Here is a 7,108-nt window from a genome sequence, read left to right on the forward strand (position 1 = left end):
TGAGTCCCGGTGTGCAATGTCTGGAGGCGACATGTGGTTAACCACCTGGCCCTACTGTTTGACCCACTGGAGTGAGAGAGAGAGAGGGAGAGTGAGCAAGGACAGCCTGTACAACCATTTGCTCATCAATGGAGGGCATCACCGCCACTTAACACAGTTTATTGATCTGCACAGCCTGCAGGGCCTGTGTTGTGTGTCCATTTCCTATTGATTATTTCAAGTCCATTCTTATTGACTGCTTCCCCTCCCTTCTAACCACAGCACTCCTCTGTCCTCTCCACAGGGGAATTTTTTAAACAGTCATTTGAAATTATAATCTGTCTGAGTAAATGTCATAATCGCCCCTAAGGCCTGGTGCAGATTGGCTGGAGAGCAGAGGTCTCTGAGGTCAATGACACTGGTCAATATGGATCCATTTGTGTTATGGCCTATCCAGTGGTCACTCCAAATGGAAAGGCTGACCTCAGTTATCTCTGTTCTGCATATCAGCTATTTATTGGTCCGATGATTTATTCATAATTACACTGCACTCACTGATGATGCAACACACTCATATCACTGACACAACAGAGGTAATGTGATTGTTATTGTTTCGACGAAGAAGATTTGTCTGTGCTACGTGTGTGTGCGTGTGTGTGTTTGTGTGTTTGTGTGTAACTGTGTGTGTGACTGAATGAAGAGTGACGCATTAGCTGACTGCTCATCAATGCTTCATAGGTTAGATCATTAGATCTAAAGTGACAGAGCTACACAAGGAGAGGGAGTGGGGGTTGCTTAGATAAAGATTGGCATATTGCTATTGATTCACCACTCCTGGGGCTTCTTCTGTTACCATGGTTATAGCCACAGGGGCAGGGCAGGAGTATGAAACTGACACAGGGAGAATGATGTAACCATTATGATTCTGATTTAAAATGAAAATTTTATGATCATGTTTGAATGATCTCCTAATTTCCCTCAACTTTATTGCTTAGTGTAAGCTGGCATGATAACTAACCATTCGCTTGAGATTTATGGCATCAAATTGCACCTCTGGGAATCAGAGTTGGTGTGCATATGATGTGCATGTCACTTCAGATAACCATCTGTGATCCTATAACCATTACTCTAACCCATAACAACGCCTATGCTTTGGCTAGATGAGTCAGAGTTTTCACTGTGAATGGATAGGGGCCTGAAGAATTCCAGCTGAAGCTCATGTTGGACTGCCAAACGCCTCAGCTGTCCTTCTAAAGCAGGCTGAAATAAGAGCAGGCCTCAAAAGCTCTTTGATCTTTTACTGCCGGGGTCAGGGCTGAAATGACGCGTAAATGAGGGAGGAATGAGTTTTCATTTTGTCAACCTGTTCTGTTATTGTAAAGCTAAGGAGCCTTTGGCGTGACATGACAGGAGATTGTTTTAAGTGCCCACACCAGCGGAACGGCTAAACATGTTTGGGTGTCACAGCCAAAAACCTGTTCACCTACCATGCAGACGTTTAACGGCGTCTATGTGAACAGCTGTGGGAGCTTACCTAGCCTGTGTGTGTGTGTGTGTGTGTGTGTGTGTGTCAGCTGATACAGGAAAGTCTGCACCACTCCAGGTCTGTAGTGTATAGAGTGTGTGTATATGTATACAAGTTTGTGCATGTGTTCTCTTCAATACCTCAAGAGTTGTATGCATGTAAGTCCTTGTATTGTGTGTGCAGCTCAGCTCTTCCCTGAACACACCTGCTGCTTGCAGAGTGCAGCAGAGATGAAGAGGATCCTCCATCAGTGTGATAAGAGAGCAAAGCAATGGTAGTAAATACGAGGTTAAAAGGGAGCAGCCTCTCTGGCTGTTTACAGCATTCAGATTTCCAGAGGAGGCGAACCAGTGCTGGAGGTGCATAAAGGTAACAAAACATGATCATTATGGGATGTATTTGTACTCAATCGCTGAACAGAACATCTCCTTCCGAGTGCAGACATCACCCACGCATTGTTCTGACTACAGAGAGAAACCCCCGGAGCTGACAAAGGCAAAGGAAGAAGTGGAGGGGAGGAAAATCGGGTGCCACATCCATCTCTCAGGTCTCGGCTTGTGTTCAGTACTTCAATATTACACCCACCCCACCCATTTTTGATTCAAACCTGACAGCTGATTCTGAAGCACCCCGCTCCATATCACAGGGAAGAAATGAGAGCGCTGCATTCCGCAAGACGTGGAAGGGGGGAAAAATGGAGAAAAACACCGACCCCCTCCAGAAATAAAGAAGAGGAAAACACTGAAACACAGAGAGAAAACAAATACATAAATAAATAAATCAACAATAGGCGCTGCAGCTGAGGAGGGAAACATTGCAACAAAAAAAATTGCAGCGGGGAGACTTTAAATTGCAACCGTATCAATAATTTAGCGAGCCGGGACGGTGTTTTTGTTCACCGTAAGGTTTGATGCGACAGACAGATGAGTTAAGATTAGGAAGATTTTCTATTATTGATGCCACAGTGCACAGCTCACATCTGGTGTTACACTCCCCACAAAAACCCCACTAACAGTGCACAGAGGCCCTCTTAGCGCAATGACTGCAGCTCTGTCAATTTGCCTGCACGGTGATAGTTTGGAGAGTTTAGTCGCTGAAGCTCTGAGGTCCAAAGTTACGGAGCCTTGTGAAATTCCGACAGCTGCTCCTCACAGGCAAATAGAGACAGTTTGTAAGTGAACTCCCCGCACCATTAAAGGAGGAGGGAGCCTTTGGTGCTCATCACATTGCTGTAGATAATCGGTGATATTTTTGGGCTGATTGTCGTCTGCCTGGCGGGTTCACGGCGCATGTCTAACCTCTTGTGAAAAGTTTCCAGAGATTCCAGCTATATCAGGATGCATCCAGTATAAAGCCACACCCAGGCCACACCCAGGACACACCCAGGACACACCCGGGATACAGAGAGTTTTCAAGTGTGTGTTGTGCGGCTCTGTGGCGCAACGGATAGCGCATTGGACTTCTAGTCAAACACATGAAAAGTGATTCAAAGGTTGTGGGTTCGAGTCCCACCAGAGTCGAGGCTTTAGCCCCTTTCTCCTCTGCACCATGTAGAAACTGTAAACAGATGTGTGTTCCTTAATCTGTACATAGAGTTGGCAGCAAAACACGTGTTGTTGGAAGCACAGTTGGAGAACTACCTGAAAAAGCGTTGTTACACCACATTTGACGAATAAACGCCTGAACTTTGAAAAGTGAAGGTTACTACTACTAATAGATTTTAGGAATTTTCTTGTAACATATATTGCAGAGAGACATTTTTATGCTGTATTGTACATTGTATACTCAATGGTATGTTTTTTTGCAAATTATTTTGACTGAAGATAGCATCTGAAGAAATAACAATGAGCATGCAGTTTCAAAACATTTTGGATTTTTACAAACAGAAAGGGAAAAACAATAATGATAGTACGTCTGTATAATGAAAGTAATACGTAGTCATACACATGAGAAATGGGTGAAAAGGGAAAGAAAGCAACAGAGAGGAACCTGAGCCATTACGCCTTTTTCTACATTGTACACTCAATTATTCACAGGTTTGCTCAATTACCAACCCATTTCCCAGCGTTTAAGGGGCTAAACACGATGAAGACTAAAGCCACGAGCCAGTATTACAACACAAGCGCAGGTTTCGATTCCTTCCAAGGAATGTGGCGGCGTAAAAATGCTTCTGCCTTTCTTGTGTAACCTTGCAGTGCACCCAACGGCTTGCAGGCTTGTTATGCGTCCCTAATGCCGTGTCAGTACCAATGCTTACGCTTAGCCTCACTCCTCCCCACTTTCATCAAATAACTCGCCCAAGCACAAATGACCCTTTGCCAGTGTGCTGCGGGCTGGCGTGAACTTAATCACTTGAGCAAATTGAAACCACTTGCTCTGCAGTATTTTTACAGGGGTATAGAGTATGACCTCAGCCTATACTGTGTGACCTCTGCATCTGAAAGAACTCAAGGACTCAAAAACAACCAAAAAACAACACAAGAATGCTATTTTCTTGTTTTGTTTTGTCACAGTGCATATTTGGTTATATTTGGAATTCCAACTTTTGTCTTTTGTAACGCTGTTGCAGTGGCGTGTTCTGTTTCTGCCATCCAGCACGGCCGTTTGAAGGCCTACCCCGAGCCTGCAGTAAAGTTAAGTTTCTGACCCTGATTATAATGAGTTTCCCTTGCTCTGGCTCCTGTCAGCCGGGATGAGACGAGTCAACAGGCCTCAGTGAAGAGCACAACTGATCAGACGCAGTGGTGGAATGCTGCTTGATTGATTTGTTTCTTCAGTCTTTGGGAGAAGAAGAAAAAAGTACTAGGGTAGAAGCGGGTGGTGGGAAACAGATGATTCGGAAATGCGCGTCATTGATGGGTCATCAGCAGGTACAGGAGCGGTGAATGACGGAGGTTGTTGAAAAGCAAACAACACAGCTAAGCTCATGCAGACGAGGAACAGCACCGTAGCATTTTGCACGTGTTTACCTGTTTCTACTCCTTTTGTTCTTGATTCCAGAGCTCAGGGCTGGGATGTCGAGGGTATTGAAGGGCTTACACATGGGTTTGCTGTGATCTGCTTTCACTCAGACTTTGTCATGTCACTACATTTGTTGCACAAAAGGCATACGCGTTCACACAACTGGGCTCGCGGGGGATACTCCTCCAGTGTTGGAATTCCGGAGCATACAGGGGCTCCCTTATAAAATCCCCCAATGAAATCCATGACCCGACTTTCCCGCCCCCCCTTTTCTTAATCGTAAACAGGCTAGCACGTAGTCCAGCCACTGCGCTCCTTAATACCTCTTCAAATAATAAGTATTTAGTCTGGATTTACAGAGGCAGTAAAACTCTTCAAAGTGCAGTGTAATCTTTCATTAGGGATCTCCAGGACGGTGTCAGCCATATCTGTTCTTCATTACCTTTAATCACTCAGTGTTTTACCTGTTCATTTTATTGTAACAGAGATCATAAAAACAGCCTTGTTAAAGAAAACACCCTCCCGACTTTTAGATTATCTTGTTAACACAGTATTACAAACGGAGCCCCGTTAAGGTTTTTTGGAGTGTGTACAAAAGGGTAAATCACTTTTTTCACTGACTTAAATGTCTTTTGTTGCTCACTCGTTCTCTCTCAGGACTGACATTATACTGTAAAGGAATGCCAGTTCCATGCGACAGAGAGGTACGTAACTCAGCCATATTACTAGGAGAGAGTAAGAGAGTGATGATAAGTGAAGTATTACTTTTTAACGCGGCATAATAATTGACGCGTTACTCAAAGTCCCTTTGTGCGAAAGCTTCAATAGCCTGACCGGTGAGCGGAGGTATTGATATCCCAGTGTAAACCCACTCCCCTGCCGTTTCAACAGGAACTCAGGGTCCGGTCCATAACACTGACCACTGCCTGTCACTGTGACATGGGGGGGGAGGGGGTTGGGGGCATCTCAGCCGAGGTATTTGACCTAGCTGACTTTTGACCCACCGAGATGATTGAAGTAGCGGCTTTCCCTGCTCGGGTGCTCCGGCCCAGAGACAAGGTGACGAGTCCTTTAGGAGCTCTCTGGTTGCAGGTTTTTTTTTTGAGAGAGGGAAGAGGCACGGGGAGGCCCAGGCGCCGGCCTTTGTTGAGAGGGTTGTTGTAATCTGTCTGCTAGGCTTAAGGCCTGAAGACATGTTGGCCGGTCATGAGAGAAACTGGGCTGTGACCTTGAGTGGTCTCGAGGAGTGTCGCTGTGGCTGGGACGCTCCAGGGCAGCTTCTGACTCATGTAACCTGGATGACTCATTCAGCCTCACACTTTGTTCCTGTGGTGAGCTTGTAATCACACGTTGTAATTTATGTGCGGGGGTTAGCAGTTAAAATGCACTCCTAGTTTGATTCTTTTCTCAAGTTCTCAGAGGTGAGCTCACCAAGCTCCTCGGATTCTTCTAATAACACTATTTACAACCAAATCGTGTCCCATTTTCCATGGATACATCCAGGTGTTGTGTTTCACTTCAACTAATCTAATAATCTCTCTTAGTTTTCACCTTGTCCATGCCTCAAGGTCAAACAACTTTTCTCTCTTAAGCGGTCTCAAATGTTGCCATGCTGCTCCCAGGGTCATCCCTACTAATCCCCCAGTTACTCCACTCCTGGTAGATTTCTCCCGTGGGCAGGTGAAACTGGATCCCAGACCCCGAAGCTGGGCCAAGATGTCCACAGAGATAAGCGTCCTGAGCCCACTCCCAGTCAGGGGTCTTAGGCAAGAATTCAGAGATACATCATCACAAAGCCATTAAGGCCGGCCCACGGCTGCAACCACAAAGCCCAGCTGCAGCCACTAGACCCTATAGCCTTTACCTCAAGTCCCAGGACCACGGTGAGAGCCCCGACCATACACCCGAGCCCTGCTCTCTTCTGGGCTGTGCTCATTCATACTTGTATCCAAGCTTAGTTGTCCCTGTTCCCCCCCTAGCTGAAATGAATATGTATTTTATGAGTTTTGTTCTCCGTCAGTGAGGAACAACATGTGTCCTGCTGTGAGAGACGAGAATCAGTACGCACATCCACAGTTATCCACATTAGTAATGGATAAGGTCCTGTTCTTGATAAAAAGGTTGAGGAATGTCTAATAAACTCATAGCTGATGAGTGACGCGCTGATGAATAAGCGAGCACACGAGTACAGGATGGAGAATGGAGATGTATATGGACATTCATAGGCATACACAGTGCATATACTGTATGTGTCTGTGGAACAGTATGTGTTCCAGTATTTCAACCGTGTTTCAACCAGAATGTCAATGCACACAGTACTATTGGGGAAACTCGATATCTAGTTAATTTACTAGCTCTAAATGCAAATTTCCCATCTCTCCTTGCTCCACTCACAGCTGAATCAGGTGTTTTCATCTCAACTTGCTCCTCAGGTTTTGATTTGTGAAACCGAGTCCTCGGCTCCTGAACCGATGACCACTAATCTGGAACCTGCTTCAGCCAACTACAAGTTATTTTCCCAAACCATCCTGCATGATGTTGACTGCCTGCGGCCGGGACAGACCACGTGATGTTTGTACGGGAGGCGGGCGGCGGCCACATGGTGGTTGGATTAACAATCCATCGTGAATGGTGGCAGTATAC

At 45.7% G+C, this 7,108-nt stretch overlaps 1 non-coding gene across 1 annotated transcript; it reads left to right on the top strand.

Moving 5' to 3' along the window:
* Positions 1-2,932: 2,932 nt before the first annotated feature.
* On the top strand, positions 2,933-3,024 carry trnar-ucu (transfer RNA arginine (anticodon UCU)). Its single transcript is given in 2 exon segments — positions 2,933-2,969; positions 2,989-3,024. It is a non-coding gene; the product is annotated as a tRNA-Arg (tRNA).
* Positions 3,025-7,108: the final 4,084 nt, after the last annotated feature.

The sequence above is a fragment of the Genypterus blacodes genome, unplaced genomic scaffold (genome assembly GCF_046128005.1).
Source record: "Genypterus blacodes isolate CSIRO-AG114 ecotype Tasmania unplaced genomic scaffold, CSIRO-AGI_Gbla_v1 ptg000067l_1, whole genome shotgun sequence".
NCBI classification, from domain to species: domain Eukaryota; kingdom Metazoa; phylum Chordata; class Actinopteri; order Ophidiiformes; family Ophidiidae; genus Genypterus; species Genypterus blacodes.